Raw genomic sequence first — 22,169 nt, forward strand, 5'->3', positions numbered from 1 at the left:
TCTACTACCATGGGCAAGAATCCCTTAGAAGAAATGGAGTAGCTGTCATGGTCAACAAAACAGTCTGAAATTCAGTACTTGGATGCAATCTCAAAGATGACAGAATGATCTCTGTTCGTTTCCAAAGCAAAGCATTCAATATCATGATAATCCAAGTCTATGCCCCAACCAGTAATGCTGAAGAAGCTGAAGTTGTATGGTTCTATGAAGACCTACAAGACCTTCTAGAACTAACACCCAAAAAAGATGTCCTTTTCATCATAGGGGACTGGAATGCAAAAGTAGGAAGTCAAGAAACACCTGGAGTCACAGGCAAATTTGGCCTTGGAGTACAGAATGAAGCAGGGCAAAGGCTAATAGAGTTTTGCCAAGAGAACACACTGGTCATAGCAAACACCCTCTTCCAACAACATAAGAGAAGACTCTACACATGGACATCACCAGATGGTCAATACTGAAATCAGATTGATTATATTCTTATTCGCCAAAGATGGAGAAGCTCTATACAGTCAGCAAAAACAAGACCGGGAACTGACTGTGGCTCAGATCATGAACTCCTTATTGCCAAATTCAGACTAAAATTGAAGAAAGCAGGGAAAACCACTAGACCATTCAGATATGACCTAAATCAAATCCCTAACAATTATACAGTGGAAGTGAGAAATAGATTTAAGGGACTAGATCTGATAGACAGAGAGCCTGATGAACTATGGACGGAGGTTCGTGACATTGTACAGGAGACAGGGAGCAAGACCATCCCCAAGAAAAAGAAATGCAAAAAGGCAAAATGGCTGCTGAAGAGGCCTTACAAATAGCTGTGAAAAGAAGAGAAGCAAGAAGAAAAGGAGAAAAGGAAAGATATTCCCATTTGAATGCAGAGTTCCAAAGAATAGCAAGGAGAGATAAGAAAGCCTTCCTCAGTGATCAGTGCAAAGAAATAGAGGAAAACAATAGAATGGGAAAGACTAGAGATCTCTTCAAGAAAATTAGAGATACCAAGGGAACATTTCATGCAAAGATGGGCACAATAAAGGACAGAAATGGTATGGACCTAACAGAAGCAGAAGATATTAAGAAGAGGTGGCAAGAATACACAGAAGAACTGTACAATAAAGATCTTCACAACCCAGATAATCATGATGGTGTGATCACTCACCTAGAGCCAGACATCCTGAAATGTGAGGTCAAGTGGGCCCTAGGAAGCTTCACTATGAACAAAGCAAGTGGAGGTGATGGAATTCCAGTTGAGCTATTTCAAATCCTAGAAGATGATGCTGTGAAAGTGCTGCACTCAATATGCCAGCAAATTTGGAAAACTCAGTAGTGGCCACAGGGCTGGAAAAGGTCAGTTTTCGTTCCAATCCCAAAGAAAGGCAATGCCAAAGAATGCTCAAACTACCGCACAATTGCACTCATCTCACACGCTAGTAAAGTAATGCTCAACATTCTTCAAGCTAGGCTTGAACAATATGTGAACTGTGAACTTCCAGATGTTCAAGCTGGTTTTAGAAAAGGCAGAGGACCCAGAGATCAAATTGCCAACATCCTTTGGATCATCGAAAAAGCAAGAGAGTTCCAGAAAAAAATCTATTTCTGCTTTATTGACTATGCCAAAGACTTTGACTGTGTGGATCACAATAAGCTGTGGAAAATTCTTCAAGAGATGGGAATACCAGACCATGTGATCTGCCTTTTGAGAAATCTGTATGCAGGTCAGGAAGCAACAGTTAGAACTGGACATGGAACAACAGACTGGCTCCAAATAGGAAAAGGAGTATGTCAAGGCTGTATATTGTCACCCTGCTTATTTAACTTATATGCAGAGTACATCATGAGAAACACTAGGCTGGAAGAAGCACAAGCCAGAATCAAGATTGCCAGGAGAAATACCAATAACCTCAGATATGCAGATGACACCACCCTTATGGCAGAGAGTGAAGAAGAACTAAAGAGCCTCTTGACGAAAGTGAAAGAGGAGAGTGAAAAAGTTGGCTTAAAGCTCAATATTCAGAAAATGAAGATTATGGCATCTGGTCCCATCACTTCATGGCAAATAGATGGAGATACAGTGGAAACAGTGACTGACTTTATTTTTCTGGGCTCCAAAATCACTGAAGATGGTGATTGCTGCCATGAAATTAAAAGACGCTTACTCCTTGGAAGAAAAGCTGTGACCAGCCTAGACAGTTTATTAAAAAGCAGAGACGTTACTTTGCCAACAAAGGTCCATCTGGTCAAGGCTATGGTTTTTCCAGTGGTCATGTATGGATGTGAGAATTGGACTATAAACAAAGTTGAGCACAGAAGAATTGATGCTTTTGAACTGTGGTATTGGAGAAGACTCTTGAGAGTCCCTTGGACTGCAAGGAGATCCAACCAGTCCATCCTGAAGGAGATCAGTCCTGGGTGTTCATTGAAAGGACTGATGCTGAAGCTGAAACTCCAACACTTTGGCACCTGATGCAAAGAAACTTACTCATTGGAAAAGACCCTGATGCTGGGAAAGATTGAGGGCAGGAGGAGAAGGGGACGACAGAGGATGAGATGGCTGGATGGCATCACCGACTCAACAGACATGAGTTTGGGTGGACTCTGGGAGTTGGTGAAGGACAGGGAGGCCTGGCCTGCTGTACTCCATGGGCTTGCAAAGAGTCGGATGACTGAGTGACTGAACTGAACTGAGCTGAAATTAATATTTACATATCTAAAAATCACTTAGATTTGGTTGTGCCGGGCCTCCCCTGCTGCGCGCAGGCTCTTCCTTGCTGCAGCGCGTGGGGCTCCCCCTGGTCGTGGCGCCCGGCCTCTCCCTGGGGCCTCCCATCCCGTGGAGCGCAGGCTCTAGGCCCGCAGGCTTCCCTCAGTACGGCACTGGACTTCGTTGCTCCGCGGCATGTGGGATCTTCCCAGACCAGGGATCAAACCTGTGACCCGTGCATTGGCAAGCAGATTCTCAACCACTGGACCACCAGGGAAGTCCAAATCCTAGTTCTTGTTATTATTATCTGTTCTTGGTTGCCGTCTCCTCTCCAGACTGTAAGCTCCTGGAGAGCATGGGCCTGATTTCTTTCACTAACCCTGCATCTCTGGAGCCTCCAACAGGGCCTGGCACATGGGACCTCAGTACATTTTTTTGCTGCTGAATGAATTCACTTATGTTTCCACCAGCTGCGTATTAACCACTTGCTACTGTGCTCAGCCAGACGTTCTCTACTTCACATGTAGGTCACTGCAGTGGTTTTTTGTTTTTTTTTCAGGTCTTAAAATATCCTTTTTTAATTTCTTTTTTTTCTTTCTATACATGTACTTCTTATTATAAGAGTATTACAAGTTCTTGGTTAGTAATTTAGAAAAAGCACAATAATATAAGAAAAGAAAACCCGTATATAATTCACCACTCAGAAATAACTTTTCGGTTGATGAATATACCTAAAGTCTTCTTTTGGTGTATGTTTGTATGTGTATGTGGGCTTGCCAGGTGGCGCTAGTGGTAAAGAACCCGCCTGTCGATGCAGGAGGCATAAGAGAAGCGGCTTCGATCCCTGAGGTGGGAAGATCCCCTGGAGGAGGGCCGGGCAACCCACGCCAGGATTCTTGCCTGGAATTACTTATACTGCTTGTGCTATGTCATTTAATCCTTAGAACAACACATAGGTAGACACTATCATACTAGTTTATAGATGCAGAAACTGAGTCTCCTAAAAGTTAAATAAATTTCATCCACACGGAAGGCCAATAAAGGACCAGTGAAGTTAAGAATCCTTGAGGACAAGTAACTGAAACAGTAAGAAGAATGGAGACTTGCATGTGTTACAGTCAATCAATTAGAATTATATCCTTCTTTCAGTGATTTCTGGCAGGAGATTTTCAGATATTTCTTCAATTGTTAAGAAAATACATAGGACCCTTCCTGGTGGTCCAGTGGTTAAGAATCCACCTGCCAATGCCGGGGACATGAGTTCGATCTCTGGTTGGGGAACTAAGATCCCGCATGCTTGGAGCAACTAAAGCCCATGTGCCACAACTACTGAGCCTTCTGCAGCCCCTGCTTGCTGCAACTAGAGAAAGCCTGAACACGGAGACGGAGGGCCAGTGCAGCCAAAAAGGAATAAAAAGGAAAACACACTATTTTTACGCTGGTAGTATTTATTAATTGTAACAAGAATAATGAGGTCACAGCCACTGGCTTGATTGTTGTAGGTTCTGCAAGCAAAGATATCCTTATCCTAACAAAATAGTTTATAATTTCAAGTGATCAAATTTTTTTTGACAGTAACCATTTTAACAGATTTAGTTTCCTATAGCAACCATGCACAGTTCACTAAAATTGAAGTTCTCAGGGCAGAAAATTTTGTTCATTTTCTTCCCTGCTGCTCACCAGTATCTATAATAGTGTCTGGCATCTAAAAAGGGATGGATAGATGGATGATGAACAGACAGATGGATGGATGGGTGAAGGATGGATGGATGGATGGATGGATGGATGGATGGATTCCAAAGAATCATGGTTACTTTGGAAGACAACTTTTAAAGCAAATCTTTGACAATCATAGGAAAGCATTCTTCTCTTTTCAGTAAAACGTACAGACAAAAGTGTGATACAGTGACAGAATCTAGAAAAATTATAGATTTCATTTAAGTTGTACGGTCACTGATATGCAAATTCCTTTTAGCCTTCCTTATTTTTCTAGATAAAGGCTAACAAGAATGGCTAACCCAGGGTTTTGCGGTTTTCAAAAGTACTTGTGTCAGCAACCTCTCCACTTCTCCATTTCTCAAAAGTACTACAGAAAATTCTGGTCTCAGGTTCCACCCATAAACTTACCCAAGGTGGGTGAGCTGGCTCTGAGCCTCTTGTCATCTGATCCCTTCCCTGCATCCCCTGCTCAGCTCTGCAGGGGAGCTGACCCCTGTCTGTGTCTTCCAGGCTTCTGGGGCTTCTAGCTTCCTGTCGAGTTTGCTAATGGGTGGAAGAAAGTGGGAGAAGCAGCCAGAGTCTTTTCCCAGGTCTTCCTCTCTGGGTGGCAGGGTCTGCATCTCTGCTCTGGCCTCAGATCCCAGATGGGCCCACCGTGGCCTCAGGCAGGTGGCTCTGACCAGATGGTTCCTGGTCTCTGAAAAAACAGCCTCCTCCCTGGGGAGCACCGGCCGGTGACTTCCAGCTGATGCTATAGTCTCTGGTTACCTACACATTCCCATTTGGCCTTTCAGCTATCAATTCCTGGTGTCAGCTTAACTGAAATCCTCAGACTTGCTTTCTTTTCCTGGTTGGGCTCTGATTTAAGGCTTGGATTAAGGTGTGTGGGGCTTATAATTTTCTTCTGGCTTTTCTGGACACAGCAGGTGATTCTCAATTGGAGAGTGCCGTAAAGTCTCCAAGGGAGCTTGCCGAGAACACACACACCCAGGCAACGCCCAGCCGCACGGGAACAGAATCTGGAGGCCTGGAGCTCCAGGTGCCAAGCCTGGGGAACCGTCGTGGGTGACACGAGCTGGCCCCTCCTGACTTTCTCAGTGAAACCTGACCTAAAATCTTGGAAGCAGACCAGGGGGGCATTTTTTATATTCCAGAACTGATTTGCCAACAGTATTTGATGACGGCCTGCAATCTTTACATAAACATAAAAGTCAATGAAGAAACACTTGAAAGTTAAAATAACCACTGAAACCTTCTGTAATAGGATATAGTCAAGACTCAACCTGTTGGGCATTAAGTGGTGATTATACAACCGGTCATTTTGATGAGAGCTGGCTCTGAGTCCTGTCTGGCGTCTGAGGGTGGCACACCTGTGCTTTCAGAGAAGCCGCACGTGGATAATTGCATACGAGCAAGCACACACACGCCTGATTTTTTTCACTCTTTTGGGTAGTTACTGTCTGAACTGCGAGAATGCGAGAATGCTCAATACTAAGAAGGTGTGTAGTAAAAAGGGCGTGCCCCTTCAGCCTCTCACAGCCCCCAGTCTCCTTTCCAAGGAACAGTCATTATTGCCAGTTTCTGGGGTGTTCTTCAGAACGGTATATCTATACATATCTCTATATATATCTCCCACCATTTCTTTTTCTTCCAAATGAAAATACAATGTAAACAACACTCTACACCCTGCTTTTTTTGCATAACAATGTATCTTGGAAAATATTGCTTGTAAGTGAACCTAGGTTTTCCTCCTTGCCTTAGGAAGAGTTCAGTTTTTCATTATGTATATACATATACTAAAATTTACTTAAACAATCCCTGTTAATGAACACTTAGTTTGTTTCAAGGGTTTTGTTACCACAGACAAAGCTGCAATGAGTATCTATAGCTGTATCTATGTCTGTACAGGGGAGAGTATATATCTGTAGCATACTTTCCTAAAATAGAATTGCTAAGTCAGTGGGTATGGGCATTTAGTGGGGTTGTTTTTTTTTGGGATATGGACCATTTTTAAAGTCTTTACTGAATTTGTCACAATACTGTTTCTCTTTTATGTTTCGGTTTTTTTGGCCTGGAGGCATGTATGATCTCTGCTCCCCGACCAGAGATTGAAGCCACATCCCCTACATTGGAAGGGGAACTCTTTTTTTTTTTGTGGAAGGGGAACTCTTAACCACTGGACCACCAGGGACAACTCTGCCTTTCGAATTTTGATGCTCCAATGGGACTTAGAATGCCCATCAATAACTTGTTAGGGCATCTCTTTCCTACATTCTAACTCACACAGTAATCAGGTTTCTGATCTCTGTCAATCTGGTGGGTAAAAAAAATGCTGTGTCGAAGATTTAATTTGCATTTCTCTAATTATGATATACTTCTGAATTTAATCAAAGGAAGGCAAACTCAACACCTGTCTCCAACAAAACAGAATAATGCAGCTACAATCTGTATAAGTATGAGTTCAGACGGGTTCAGACATAATGCATCAATGCAAGGGAGACACTTTGTCCCAGAATGTGACTGTCGAAGAGCTAACCTGCTGGGGTTAGCTCTCAGCTTGCTGGGGTCCCCAGGGTGTTAAAAATTAGCAGGTAATACTTTAGCTTGTGTGTTTTCAAATGGTTTTAATATGTGACAGAAAATTCCAATCAGTTATTTGCTAAGATCTTGAAACCCTAAATGATGGTATGGTTTGAAAACCGCTGAGCTAGTCCTCATTTTGGGCTTCCCAGGTGGCTCAGTGGTAAAGAATCCACATGCACTCAGGGGCTGCGAGTTTGATCCTTGGGTCAGGAAGATCCCCTGGAGGAGGAAATGGCAACCCATTCCAGTGTTCTGCCCTGGGAAATCCCATGGACAGAGGAGCCTGGTGGACTATAGTCTACAGGATTGCAAAAGTCAGACATGACTTCGGGACTTAACAACAAAAACCCTCATTTTACAGAATGCAAAACTGAGACGCTTCCCTTGTAGGAATCCAAAACTGTTGGTGGAAATTAGAAAACATTTTTTTTTTTTTACCTTTTTGAATATCTTTTAAATTACCTTTTAATTTTGGAATCATTTAAGATTCACAAAAAGTTGCAAAAACAGTGTAATTCTTTTATTACCTTCTCTCCAGTGACAGCAGCACATTCTTTTTGAGTTACCCCCCCAAAACAACTTGAAATGTTTATTAATTTTAAATGCTTTTTACCCATCCAAGATCACAGCCAATTCAGAAGGTAGTCAAATCACAATTATACTGATAACCCAGATTTTCATTAAGATGTCCCAGGAAGTATTAATATTTTAGTTAGGGCCACATGTGTGGTTGAAATCAATAGTCCCCAAGATACCAGGGTTCAAAGACATAGAAATTAATTTCTCATTCTCTGCAGTCTAAGATGGGTGTTCCCGTCCATGGAAGGGGGTCGCCTTTAAAGAAATGAGGACCCTCTAGACTGGAGGAGGTGTATTTTTGATGTACAAGTAGCTTGTCCGCCACAGAAAGGATTCTGCTCTTTCTCAGATGGTGTATCACCCAGGGGATTGGGGCACCTAGGGTTTAGTTCAGTCTGTTGTTATTTAGGGGCTTCCCCGGTGGCTCAGATGGTAAAGAATCTACCTGCAATGCAGGAGACCTGGGTTCGATCCCGGGGTTGAGAAGCTCCCCTGGAGGAGGAAACAGCAAATCACTCCAGTATTCTTGCCTGGAGAACGCTATGGATGGAGGAGCTATCATTTTGGTCTTCCTAGTATCTCTTTCTTACTTCTGATAACAGGACTACTTCTTTCTGTGACTTCCCTTGAGAATGATTGCCCTAACTCCACATAAAGGAAATCACAGCCACCCCCCCTCTCCCCAGCCCAGTTGTCAACCAAAATGGTCATGTGATCCAGACCGAGACAGCGTCTCCTGTGATCCTGAATTATCTGAAGCTCCTCCAAGCTTCCCTACTGTATACATTCTGTCTGTTTCCCATCTGAAATTCCGTTTCTCACTTTATCAGGATCATGCCTCCTTTGATTCGAGCTCAAGGTCCTCTTCTACGGAACTCTTTTAAAATCTCGGTTGATTTAGGAGCCTCCTCCTACAGGTCCCTCTGTGTGGCCGTATCCTAGCACTTACGTGCTTAGTTGCTCAGTCACGTCCGACTCTTTGCAAGTCCATGGACTGCAGCCCGCCAGGCTCCTCTGTCCATGGGGATTCTCAGGCCAGAATACTGGAGAGGGTTGCCATGCCCTCCTCCAGGGGATCTTCCCAACCCAGGGGTCAAAGCCAGGTCTCCCGCATTGCAGGGAGATTCTTTACCAGCTGCGCCACCAGGGAAGCCCAAGAATACTGGCGTGGGTAGCCTGTCCCTTCTCCAGGGGATCTTCCTGACCCAGGAATCTAAGCAGGGTCTCCTGCATTGCAGGCAGATCCTTTACCAGCTGAGGCACCCGGGAGCGTTTTGTGCTGGTTGGTCGTTGGCCGGTCTCAGCTAGGATGCCTCCGGCTGCCAGCGTCTTACACGGAGTCTTTCTCAGTTATGCCTCAGACACAGGTCACTGCAACCCTATCGGCAGATGGACAGAAATGGGTTTCCTGGAGCTCCTGGGCTGGTTACAGTGGCCGAGACCAGCTTTGGTCTGGGTGCCTAGCCTCAGTCTAAGCTATACGTGAAAAGACTCGTTTCCTTTCTCTAGTGACAAGTCCACAGTGGACATGTGTGATGCTTTGATTAATAATGAGACACATGGGCCTGGTTTTCCACCTTTCTTGGCTTGAAGCTCCTAAAACCCCTTGGCGTTTCCTCGGAGATGATGGTGATGAAAGTGTCTTTTGTTATGTTAATGAGGTGACTTTTGGAAGGCCCCGGTCACCTAAGCACGGGTGCTGGTTGCCAGGGAAACCCAGCTGTGTTTAGCCCTAGTTGGAACTTCAGTCTCTCCTTGCCCTTCTCCCCCCACTTCCAGGGAGGAGAGAGGGGCTAGAGATTGGTTTTACCACCAATGGCCGGGGATTTAATCAACACTGCCAGGGTAAGGGAGCCTCCTTGAAAACCCAAAAGGACAGGCTGCAGACAGCGTCTGGGCTGGTGAACATCTGGCCGTGAATTCAAGGGGAGCAGGGAAGCTTGGGCAAACTCCGGGAGAGGGTGAGGGACAGGGAGGCCTGGTGTGCTGCAGTCCATGGGGTCACAAAGAGTCGGACACGACTGGGCGACTGAACAACAACATGTTACATATGGTCACTTCTCTTTTGGCCCTAGTGGTAAAGAACCTGCCTGCCAATATAGGAGACGCAGCTTTGATCCCTGGGTTAGGAAGATTCCCTGAAGGAGGAAATGGCAATCCACTCTGGTATTCTTGCTTTGGAAAATTCTATGGACAGAGGAGCCTGGCAGGCTATAGTCCACGGGGTCGCAAACAGTCAGACATGACTGAAGCAACTTCAGTTCAGTTCAGTTCAGTTCTTAGCACTCTGTTACATATGTGAGAAGAGCCATCCATGAAAAGCTCTGTTAGCACAAGGAAGCTGGGTAAAAACATACTATTTTTTATAACAAACTTAACATAATATTTTTATAACAAACTTTCAGAAATTTCCGATAATAACATTTTTTAAAAAGGGTATAGCAGCCAGCATCCATATCCTTTCCTGTCATTGGTAAATGCTGGAATTTCTTGTGGTAGTACAAATGGCTTTCACGTCCAGTCAGACTTAGAGGTAAAATATCGTATATTTTACAATCATGATGAACTCCCACAGCAGAACACAGAGGTGTGGTTCAAGCAGTGCCCTGCAGGTGGTCTGCACCCACTAAAAGGTACAGCTGAGGATGACGTGAAGCACCCAGCTTATAGAAGGGCAGGTCAGGGCCGCTGTGTACCTGGAAACGGACCGCCAGTAGTTCTGGCCAGACCCCCGTCAGCTCCACGCTGGTCGGCCAGGGCACGGTGTTCCCGGGCATCAGGGACACGAGCTCTGCCAGCATCCAGCACGCCCTGGTCACTGTCCGCAGCCGCGAGCTCTGCAGCTGACGTGGATGTCCAGCTGGGCGGCGCCTTCCTGACCACACGCAGCACCTCCCGCGCCGTCCGGGCTGCTCAGCGGAGGACAGAGTGAGGACCCGGCGCTTCCTGGTGCGGAGGGTCCACGGCGCTGGTATTTGTCCGCTATCTCTTGGTCGTTAAAGAGAGAAATCCAAATTTGAACGGGCTTTAAACAAAGAAGGGAACGAATGACTTCCGCTTCAAGGATGGTGTTACCAGGAACGGCTCTCTCTCTCGCTCTCTGGTCGGATTTAGGGAAAAATTTATTTCATCAAGCTAACATTTTAAGTTTAGCTTTTTTTTATCTGTGTTATTAAGGCACATATATTAAAGAGCTAGATAATTCTGCAAGGCTTGTTATCAATGAGAGTGATCTCCCCACTCCTATTTCCCAGACCCCAAAGGAATTGCGGTGTAATTATGTTTAGACAAATATTTAGCAGTCGTTGTTGCACCATAGGCTATTCTGATTACCGTTCCTGTTCTGCACAACCTTTTGTTTTCATTAGAGTTAAAAGTTTTCCTTTTCTGTCTGTGTACTTACTTATCTGTGTATTAATTCATCTGAATGAATTACCACCAGTTCTGTAAGTCTCTCCTCAGTGAATTCAAACACTTGACAAGTCCTATTGATTTTACCCTCTGAAGAAGTTCTTCAATGCAGACTGGAGCCGCTGAGGAGCTCCTGTCTGAAGACGTCTTCACACCATCCTGGGGCTTTCTTATGTTTCTTCCTCATGGCAGAGCCCCTGGTTTTACAGATCTTATGTCTTCACTTCCTGGTTTATTCCCCACCTTCCACTTTTTTTGGTATAGTAGATTCCTATGACAAGGTAGAAGGAAAGTACATTTTAAGATTTGTGTATCCTCCTACTTTATTGATTTGAGTTTAAAATTCTAGGCTGGGCAGACTATGACTCAGCAGGGAAAAGGAACAAATGATGGATACATGTGAAAACTGGGGGGAGTTTTGGGGACTTCCCTGTTGGCCCAGTGGCTAAGGCTCTACACTCCCAAAGTAGAGGGTGTGAGTCCCATGCCTGGTCAGGGAACTAGATCCCACTTGCCGCAACTAAGAGTCTGTACACCCAAACTGAAGATCCTGTGGGCCACAACTAAGAACCAGTGCAACCAAATAAGTAAATGCATATTAAATGAAAAAAAAAAAACCAAAAAACAAACTTGGGTGAATCCCAAAGACACTAGGTTGAGTGAGTGAGGGAAGCCAGTCTCAAAATGTTACATGTTGTAGGAGTCCATTTATATGACACTCTCTAAAAGACAAAACGGCAGTGATGGAGAACAGCTCAGTGAGTGCCAGGGTTTAAGAGTGAGGGGAAGCTGTGAGTACAAACGGGCAACACCAGGGAGACTTAGAGGGGGATGGAAATCTTCGGTGTCCTGATTGTGGCGCTGGTCACCGAAGTCTATACATGTGTTAAAATTCATAGGCCTGGACTTTCCTGGCGGTTCAGGGGCCAAGAATCTGTCTGCCACTGCAGGGCAGATGGGTTTGATCCCAGGTCTGGGAAGATCCCGCATGCCACAGGGCAATGAGCCCGCGCGCTAGGGCCTGTGAGCTGCCGCTCCTGACTCCAGGGCCTGTGAGCTGCCGCTCTTGACTCCAGGGCCTGTGAGCTGCCGCTCCCGACTCCAGGGCCTGTGAGCTGCCACTCTTGACTCCAGGGCCTGTGCCCCACGACGAGGAAGGCCGCTGCGGTGAGGAGTCTGCACACAGCAGAGTCGGTCCCGCGAGTGCGGACAGCACACGCCAAGCAACGCAGACCCAGCGCAGCCGACAACGCATAAGTAAACTCACAGGCCTGCACACGGACAGAAAGCAGTCATTATCTCTATTATAAACAAAAACAACAGGAACATTATAAGTTATAATTCTAACTGATTCTTCTTGTGGGAGGTGGTGTGTCCTGCAGTCACCATGACCACCAAATTCGTGAATACCGAACCCCTGCTTCCAGGGGAAACGCAGAGTCGGGTTCCTTTGAGCCCCTAGCCGTGATGTTTTCATCAACACATTGACACATAACCGTAGTGTATGTGTTTCTATCGAAAGACAGCTTATATACTGTTAATGCATTAGCACCGAACTCTGCCAACTGTTAACTGTCCATGTGTGAGCGCTAAGTCGCTTCAGTCGAGTCCAGCTCTTTGTGATATTATGGACTGTAGCCCACCAGGCTCCTCTGTCCCTGGGATTCTCCAGGCGAGAACACTGGAGTGGGTTGCCACTTCCTTCTCCAATGCATGAAAGTGAAAAGTGAAAGTGAAGTCGCTCAGTCGTGTCCGACTCTTCACGACCCCATGGACTGCAGCCCACCAAGCTCCTAGACCTAAGCCAAGTTTCCATACCATGCCGAAGGCAGCCACAAGGCGCAAGGCAGCTCCACGGTCCTTGGGTTTCCCGCGCTGATGATCCCATGTCTGATACCATTACGATTGTTGTACTTTTAGATGAAAAGTCCGTATTTTTTTCCCACCAGCTTTCAGCTACCTTCCCTTGTCCCTTTGTAACCTGAATTTTAATGATGATATTTATTGTTTGGGTCTATTTCTACTCACTGCATGGATCTTGGCTGTCTAATTATTGAGTAATGCATGTCCTCTGGTTCCAGGATATTTTACTGGATTTTTCCTGTCCCCACTGTCTCCTCTGTTCTCGTCCTGGAACTCCCAGCATTTGGCATTGGAACTCCTGTCCTGCACTTCTCCTTTTCTGTTTTATTTTAAATTATTTATTTCTTTATTTTTAAAATTTGGCTTTGCTGTGGCTTTGTTGCCTGGAAAATCCCATGGACAGAGGAGCCTGGTGGGCTACAGTCCATGGAGTCGTGAAGAGTTGGACGTGACTCTGCACACACGCACGCAGAAGAGAATCCTCTAAAAAGGTAAAATCATGACTCTTTCTGTGTCCTGATTGTGGTGTAGGTTATACAAATTTATATGTGAGATAACATTTATAGGATTGTACATCTAATGAGAAAACATCAAGTTATCTGTATTTTACATTAAAAAAATGAATTAGTGAATAATTTAAGGGAAGACTTCAGTTCAGTTCAGTTCAGTTGTTCAGTTGTGTCTGACTCTTTGCAACCCCATGGACTGCAGCACGCCAGGCCTCCCTGCCCATCACCAACTCCCGGAGCTTACTCAAACTAATGCCCATCGAGTTGGTGATGCCATCTAACCATCTCTTTCATCCTCTGTTGTCCCCTTCTCTTCCTGCCCTCAATCCCTCCCAGCATCAGGGTCTTTTCCAGTGAGTCAGTTCTTCGCATGAGGTGGCCAAAGTACTGGAGTTTCAGCTTCAGCATCAGTCCTTCCAATGAATATTCAGGACTGATCTCCTTTAGGATGGGCTGGTTGGATCTCCTTGCAGTCCAAGGGACTCTCAAGAGTCTCCCCCAACACCACAGTTCAACAGCATCAATTCTTCAGCACTCAGCTTTCTTTATAGGGAAGGCTTAAAAGGTGTATAATCTGAACCCCTAGAACTGGGCTCTGTGGAGGTGAGATTGAGGTTCAGAGAGAGTGTGCTGATGGAGCTTCCATACGCCCCTCCTTCTCTGACACTGTACTGGGGGCAAGTCAGTTTCTAATTTCCCGTTTCTCCTCCTGTGCAGTCTGAGTAATGCTACAGTAATGCTCAGAATGGACCCTTCTGAGATGTCCTGATTCCTGGAAACTGTGGACCTGTTACCTTACTTGGCAAAAGGGACTTTGCAGGTGCGATGAAATGAAGGATCTTGAGCTGGGGAGATGACCCTGGACTGTCTGGGTGGGTCCAGTGTAACCACAAGGGTCTTTAAATAAGGGAGGTGGGAGAAGATATGGTAACAGAAGAAAAGGTAGAGAAAGAGAGAGATTTGAAGATGCTACACTACTGGATTTGAAGATGGAGGAAGGGGCCATGAGCCCAGGAGTGCAGGCAGCCTCTAGAGACTAGAAAAGCCTAGGAAATGGATTCTTCCACTGAATCTTCAGAAAGAACGCTGCCTTGCCGACACCTTGGTTCTAGGATTTCTGATCTCCAGAACTGTAAGATAACAAGCCACTTCGGATTTTTAAATATTTTTATTTGCTTGTTTAAGGCTGCGCTGGGTCTTTGCTGGCTGTGTGTGGGCCTTCTCCAGTTGTGGCGAGTGGGGTCTACTCTCTCTGTTGTGGTGCGTGGGTTCCCCACTGCAGGGGCTTCTCTTGTTTCGGAGCACAGGCTCTAGATTCACAGGCTTCAGGAACCGCAGTACATGGGATCAGTATCATTGTAACTCACGGGTTTAGTTGCTCCGTGGCATGGGGATCTTCTGGGACCAGGGATTGAACCCTTGTCCCCTGCAGGACCGGATTCTTAACCACTGGGCCACCAGGGAAGTCCCCACTTAGTGTTCCAAAGCCACTAGATGGTGGTGATTCGTTACAGCAGAATTAGGAAACCGATACCCCTCTATTCATACACTCATTCAATATTCCTGGTTTCTTTGGATCCTCCTTTGAACGGGTTCTAATACCTCCACAAGGAGCCAGACCTGCCAATACCTTGAATTTAGTCCGGTGAGACTGAGTTTGGACTTGTGACCTCTCTTGCTGTGAGATAATATGTTTGTGATGCTTCCAGCCACTGGGTTTGTGGTAATTTGGTACAGCAGCGAGGGGAATCTTTCCTCTGCTTCAGGACACAGAGGGAACATGAGTGCCAGTGCCTGAGATGGAGAGGTGGGTGTGGAGAAGTGCGTCCACAGCTCACCAACCTAATAACTTAAAGCGAACCCTGCAGCCTGAATTAAAGTAAGCTTCTGCATCAGGATCTCTCATGCGGTTTTCAAAAGGCATTCAAGCCCCCAAACTTCTCTTACTGTAACAGAAATTCAACTAAAAGAATGAGAAACAAGGATCTCCTTGGGTCAGCATTTCTGTCTGACCGTAGTACATAAAAGGTTCCGGAGAGCTCCTATGGTCATAAGAAACAAAGCTGGTGTTAATGAGGCCACGTCCAGAAGGTGTCAGAGGCAGAAGAGAGTTATACAGGGACGGCCACTGACTTTAATCTCTTTTACCACATTGCAAAGATGACTTGATGGTTGAAACATCACAACTGACTTCCTTTTTGATTTTTACCAGCGATTTCATTGTTCGCTTCATTTTTTTTTTGTTGGCAGATATGTGACATATTTTTTCCAAGAAACTTATTCAGCACTTCAAGGTGTCGTTATTCTTTAGTCCTGCGTCCTAGCATATTTGGCTCAAGTTTTAAAAAAGGATGACTTTGGTGAGTGTACTTGGCTGACCAGGCCTAGAGTAAAAAGGGAAAAGAAAAGTGAGCAGAACTGACCAAGAAGATTTCAATAAGGTCTCATAACAGCTCATTTCTGGCACACATTTCATGTATTTTTTTTTTCTTAAAGCCTTCCAACCTGGGAAACGCTTAAAGAGGCACACAGAGAACTTCGTTTAGGGCACCATTTCCATTGTGAGTTGAATGTGTACGCCCCAAAAGTTATGTTGGTTGAGTCCCCCAGGGAGCTCTGGAGACAGTTCAGTCGCTCAGTCATGTCCAACTCTTTGCGACCCCATGGACTGCAGCACGCCAGGCTTCCCTGTCCATCACCAACTCCCAGAGCTTGCTCAAACTAATGCCCATTGAGTTGATGGTGCCATCCAACCATCTCATCCTCTGTCGTCCCTGACTTCAACCTTTGCCAGCATCAGGGTCTTTTCCAATGAGTCAGGTGGCCAAAGTATTGGAGTTTCAGCTTCAGCATCAGTCCTTTCAATGAATATTCAGGACTGATTTCCTTTAGGATGGACTGGTTTGACTGAAGGCAGTTGGGCTGCTATAATAAAAATGCTATAGCCTGGGGAGACTTCAACAACATCAGTTTGTCCTTCACACTCTTAGAAGTTGGGATATCCAAGATCAAGGTGCTGGCCAATATGGTTCCTCATGAGAGCTGTCCGTCTGGTTCGTAAATAAGTAGATGTCTTCTTGCTGAATTCTCACATTGCAGAGAGAGAGAGAGAACAGGAAGACAGAAACATTGAGTGCATAATGGCTGTCTAGATCTGCTCTGTTCAAGATGGCAGCCCCGAGCCACATGTGGCCATTGAGCCATTGAAATGTGGTGACTCCAAATTGAAATACACTGTAAGTGTGAAATGCACACTAAATTTTGAACCCTTAGTACCAAAAAAAGATTGTGAAATACCTCACTAGTAATTTTTAACATTGACTACATGATGAAATGGTATATTTTTGCTGTAATGGACTAAATGAAATGCATAATCAAAATTATTTCCACCTGTTTATTTTTACTTTTGTAAAAAGTAGCCAGTAGAAAATTTCAAGTGACAGAGATGGATTGCATTATGTTTCTATTGGACGAAGCAGGTTTACATCCTTGCACTTGGTCATCAGTGAAGGGGATTGGTTAAGGCGTTTTTCTGTGTGTGTTAGTCCCTCAGTCATGTCCAGCTCTTTGCGACCCCATGGATTGTAGCCCAGGCAAAAATACTGGTGTGGGTAGCCATTCCCTTCTCCAGGGGATCTTCCTGACCCAGGGATGGAACCCTGGTCTCCTGCATTGCAGGGGGATTCTTTACCATCTCACCCACTAGAGAAGCCCAAGACATTTCTAGCTCTGCCTAATCCCAGGCAAAACTGGCTCGGGCAGCTTGAAATGGAAAGAGCCCAAGTGTGGGGCTGCTAGAAGTAGGTGCCTGCTGGGAGTCTGTGTGCAGGAAAATGGGAAAAAGATGCTCAGGGACACGACGTACTCACACCACCTGTTCTCATCTGTGCAGTACTTACACTGTGGCTTAGTTTTACTTTCATTTATAAGAACTTCCTTTAAAACAAAAGTTCATCATGAGCAATACTACTGGGGTATCACAGGCTTGTCACGTTAGTGACATTTCTAGGGTACATTAAAATAACAATTAAAATAGAATCATAGTTATCTCCCATCCCACTGAAGGTGCACATTTTGGAACATTCTGGCAGAAACCAAGTTTGCTAATCTTCAGCAAAGGAATTCTTTTGAAAGAATAGTTAGTCATTCTCTGATATGTTTAATTATGGCTTTCCTTCTCTTCCATTTTACAAAGCCATTTGAATTCTTCCAATGTGCTACTTTGACACTTAACTCAGTGTTTATGAAACAATCATAAAAATTAATTCTCTTCCTTCTTGAAACTGTTTAAAATCCTCATCCTTGGCCTGCCTTATTGACATGTGCACATTAAAGTATGACTGTGTGACAATAATAATTTCACAACAATGAATAAATGTCAAATTAATTATGTTAAAATAGCAATTTGTCTGCTTCCTTTCTAATATGTATAATTATTAATTTGGGGGGAAGTGTGAAGGAAATATTAAGTACATTGTCAGAGCTGAGGATCAACCTCTGAAGTGGTGTTTACTTTTTCTTCTGAAATGTATTATGTGGGAGCTTCCTTTTTGTCCAAATCTGTTACTTGGTGGTCAATAAGTTCTAGGGAAATTCCAGACAATGCCTTAGGTTTCAAACCAGTGGCTAGGACATGTCAATGGCAATATTACCAGAACTTTCTGTTCATGAAAACTTTGTGGTATTTTTTCAGTGGGAGAAGAGGCAGGGTTTTTTTTTCTGTCATGATAAAAATTATACCATCTTCTAATTTTGTTTGTTTGCCGGAACACCTATGGGGCTAAACATAGAAAACATATGTGCTTCTCTTCACTCTTTAAATATTACCTTGAATGTCTATCCTCAATGAATTCTTCCCAATTTGGTCTTAACACTTTTGATAGTGTATGTTGCCATCATCTAAAATGATATAAACTGAACCTCTCTCTTGTTTTGGTAATTATATTTAGTTTATAACTTGTACACAAATAATTTTTCATGTGTGCATTCCTATCAGTTCAGTTCAGTTACTGAGTCGTGTCTGACTCTTTGCAACCCCATGAACTGCAGCACGCCAGGCCTCCCTGCCCATGACCACCTCCCGGAGTTTACTCAAACCCATGTCCATCGAGTCGGTGATGCCATCCAGCCATCTCATCCTCTGTCATCCCCTTCTCCTCCTGCCCACAATCCCTCCCAGCATCAGGATCTTTTCCAATGAGTCAGCTCTTCGCATGAGGTGGCCAAAGTACTGGAGTTTCAGCTTCAGCATCAGTCCTTCCAATGAACACCCAGGACTGATCTCCTTTAGGATGGACTGGTTGGATCTCCTTGCTGTCCAAGGGACTCTCAAGAGTCTTCTCCAACACCACAGTTCAAAAGCATCAATTCTTCAGTGCTCAGCTTTCTTCATAGTCTAACTCTCACATCCATACATGACCACTGGAAAAACCATGACTTGGACTAGATGGCCCTTTGTTGGCAAAGTAATGTTACTGCTTTTTAATATGCTATCTAGGTTTGTCATAGCTCTTCTTCCAAGGAGCAAGGGTTAATTTCGTGGCTGCAGTCATCATTTGCAGTGATTTTGGAGCCCAAGAAAATAAAGTCTGTCACTGTTTCCATTGTTTCCCTGTCTATTTGCCATGAAGTGATGGGACCAGATGCCATGATCTTAGTTTTTTGAATGTTGAGTTTTAAGCCAGCTTTTTCACTCTCCTCTTTTACTTTCATCAAGAAGCATTTTAGTTCCTCTTCGGTTTCTGCCATAAGGGAGGTATTATCTGCCCATCTGAGGTTATTGACATTTCTCCTGGCAATCTTGATTCCAGCTTGTGCTTCATCCAGCCCAGCATTTAGCATGATGTACTCTGCATATAAGTTAAATAAGCAGGGTGACAATATACAGCCTTGACATACTCCTTTTCCTATTTGGAACCATGTTGTCCCGTGTCTGGCTCTTGACCCAAATACAGATTTCTCAGGAGGTAGGTCAGGTGGTCTGGTATTCCCATCTCTTGAAGAATTTTCCACAGTTTGTTGTGATCCACATAGTCAGAGGCTTTGGCGTAGTCAATAAAGCAGATGTTTTTCTGGAACTCTCTTGCTTTTTTGATGATCCAACGGATGTTGGCAATTTGATCTGTTTTCTTAATCCAGCTTGAACATCTGGAAGTTCATGGTTCATATACTGTTGAAGCCTGGCTTGGAGAATTTTGAGCATCACTTTGCTAGCATGTGAGATGAGTACAATTGTGCAGTAGTTTGGACATGATCTCCTGTAGCATATTGGGCACCTACTGACCTGGGGAGTTCATCTTTCAGTGTCTTATCTTTTTGCCTTTTCATACTGTTCATTGGGTTCTCAAGGCGAGAATACCGAAGTGGTTTGCCATTCCCTTCTCCAATGGACCACATTCTGTCAGAACTCTCCACTACGACCCGTCCATCTTGGGTGGCCCCACACGGCATGGCTCATAGTTTCTCTGAGTTATACAAGGCTGTGGTCCATGTGATTAGATTGGTTAGTTTTCTGTGATTGTGGTTTTCAGTCTGTCTGCCCTCTAATGGAGAAGGGTAAGAGGCTGATGGAAGCTTCCTGATGGGAGAGACTGACTGAGGGGAAACTGGGTCTTGTTCTGAGGGGCGGGGCCACGCTCAGTAGATCTTTAATCCGATTTTCTGTTGAGGGTGGGGCTGTGTTCCCTCCCTGCTATTTCAGTTCAGTTCAGTTCAGTCGCTCAGTTGTGTCTGACTCTTTGCAACCCCATGAATCACAGCGCACCAGGCCTCCCTGTCCTTCACCAACTCCTGGAGTTTACTCAAACTCATGCCCATCGAGTCGGTGATGCCATCCAGCCATCTCATCCTCTGTCGTCCCCTTCTCCTCCTGCCCCCAATCCCTCCCAGCATCAGGGTCTTTTCCAACGAGTCAACTCTTCGCATGAGGTGGCCAAAGTACTGGAGTTTCAGCTTCAGCATCAGTCCTTCCAATGAACACCCAGGACTGATCTCCTTTAGGATGGACTGGTTGGATCTCCTTGCAGTCCAAGGGACTCTCAAGAGTCTTCTCCAACACCACAGTTCAAAAGCATCAATTTTTTGGCGCTCAGCTTTCTTCATAGTCCATCTCTCACATCCATACATGACCACTGGAAAAACCATAGCCTTGACTAGATGGCCCTTTGTTGGCAAAGTAATGTCTCTGCTTTTAATATGCTGTCTAGGTTGGTCATAACTTTCCTTCCAAGGAGTAAGCGTCTTTTAATTTCATGGCTACAGTCACCATCTGCAGTGATTTTGGAGCCCCCCAAAATAAAGTCTGACACTGTTTCCACTGTCTCCCCATCTATTTCCCATGAGGTGATGGGACCAGATGCCGTGATCTTAGTTTTCTGAATGTTAAGCTTTAAGTCAACTTTTTCACTCAGGCAGTGATGATAACGGCGACCTCCTTCAAAAGGTCCCAGGCACGCACTGCTACGCTCAGTGCCCCCGGCCCTGCAGCAGGCCCCCGCCGACCCACGCCTCCCCCGGAGACTCCTGGACACTCCCGGGCAAGTCCAGGTCAGTCTCTTGTGGGGTCACTGCTCCTTTCCCCTGGGTCCTGGTGCACAAATTTCTGCTGCCCCCTCCAGGGGTCTGTCTCCCGGTCCTGGGTAAGTTCTGGCGGCTCTGTGGTGGGTTAGTGGCGACCTCCTCCAGGAGGGCTCATGCCACACCCAGGTCTGCTGCACCCGGAGCCCCCGCCCCTGCGGCGGGCCACTGCTGACGCGGACCTCCGCAGGAGACGCTCAGACACGGCGCTGGCCCAGTCTCTGCGAGGTCCCTGGGCCCTGTGCACACAAGGTCTGTTTGAGCCCCCTGAGCGTCTCTGGTGGGGAAGGGCTTTGATTCTAAACACGATGTCACCCCTCCTCCCATCTTGCTGGGGCTTCTCCTTTGCCCTTGGACGTGGGATACCCTTTTTTGGTGGGCTCCAACATTCTCCAGTCGACGGTTGATCAGCAGCGAGTTGCAGTTTTGGAGTCCTCACAGGAGAAGATGAGTGCACGTCCTTCTACTCCGCCACCCTGCGCCAAACGCAGGCTTAATTACTCCGGGCTGAGCCTCCAGAGAGACAGCACGGGGCCCTGCAGCCCCCTGGGTCCCCGCATCTATCTGTAGATAGATGTGGCCCCACAGTACTTCCTAATGGAAGATGGATTTGGTGAAAAACATTGTGGATATCAACGGGGTCTGTAGATGTAAACAAGGGCCCTGGCAGATTGAAGTTTAGCCTCAAACTCCTCTCTCCTGTGATACGGTAGTATTGCAAAGTTTCTTACTAGAAATTACAAGGTTGCAATGTTTGGCACGATTTTCCTGAAGGCACAAAATATTGCATTAAAATATTTCTTATCTTGATTACTGACTTTTTTTTTTTTTTTTCACCACGTGGCGTCTCTCAGTCACATTCCTCTTCATCTCCCGATTACTGACTTTTTTGTTGCCTCCTTAAATGTTTTACCTGAGATGAGTGTCTCACCTCATTCTAGACTTGGCCCTGCTTCCAAGCTCTCTCCTGATAACTTGTAGTAAAGGCAGCACAGTCTTACCGATTCTTGGTAATTCTTGAATTTGGATAATGAGTTTATGGAATGTCAGACTATCATGAATCTTGAATTTTCCAATAAAACACACAACTTTACAAACATAATACAAATACTAATATATGTGCAACAGAGAAGCTTTGCTGTATCGCTTCACTTACACATTACATATGTGAAAAGTGAAAGTCACTCAGTCATGTCCGACTCTTCACAACACCATGGACTGTAGCCTGCCGG

The sequence above is a fragment of the Cervus elaphus genome, chromosome 23 (assembly GCF_910594005.1).
Source record: "Cervus elaphus chromosome 23, mCerEla1.1, whole genome shotgun sequence".
NCBI classification, from domain to species: domain Eukaryota; kingdom Metazoa; phylum Chordata; class Mammalia; order Artiodactyla; family Cervidae; genus Cervus; species Cervus elaphus.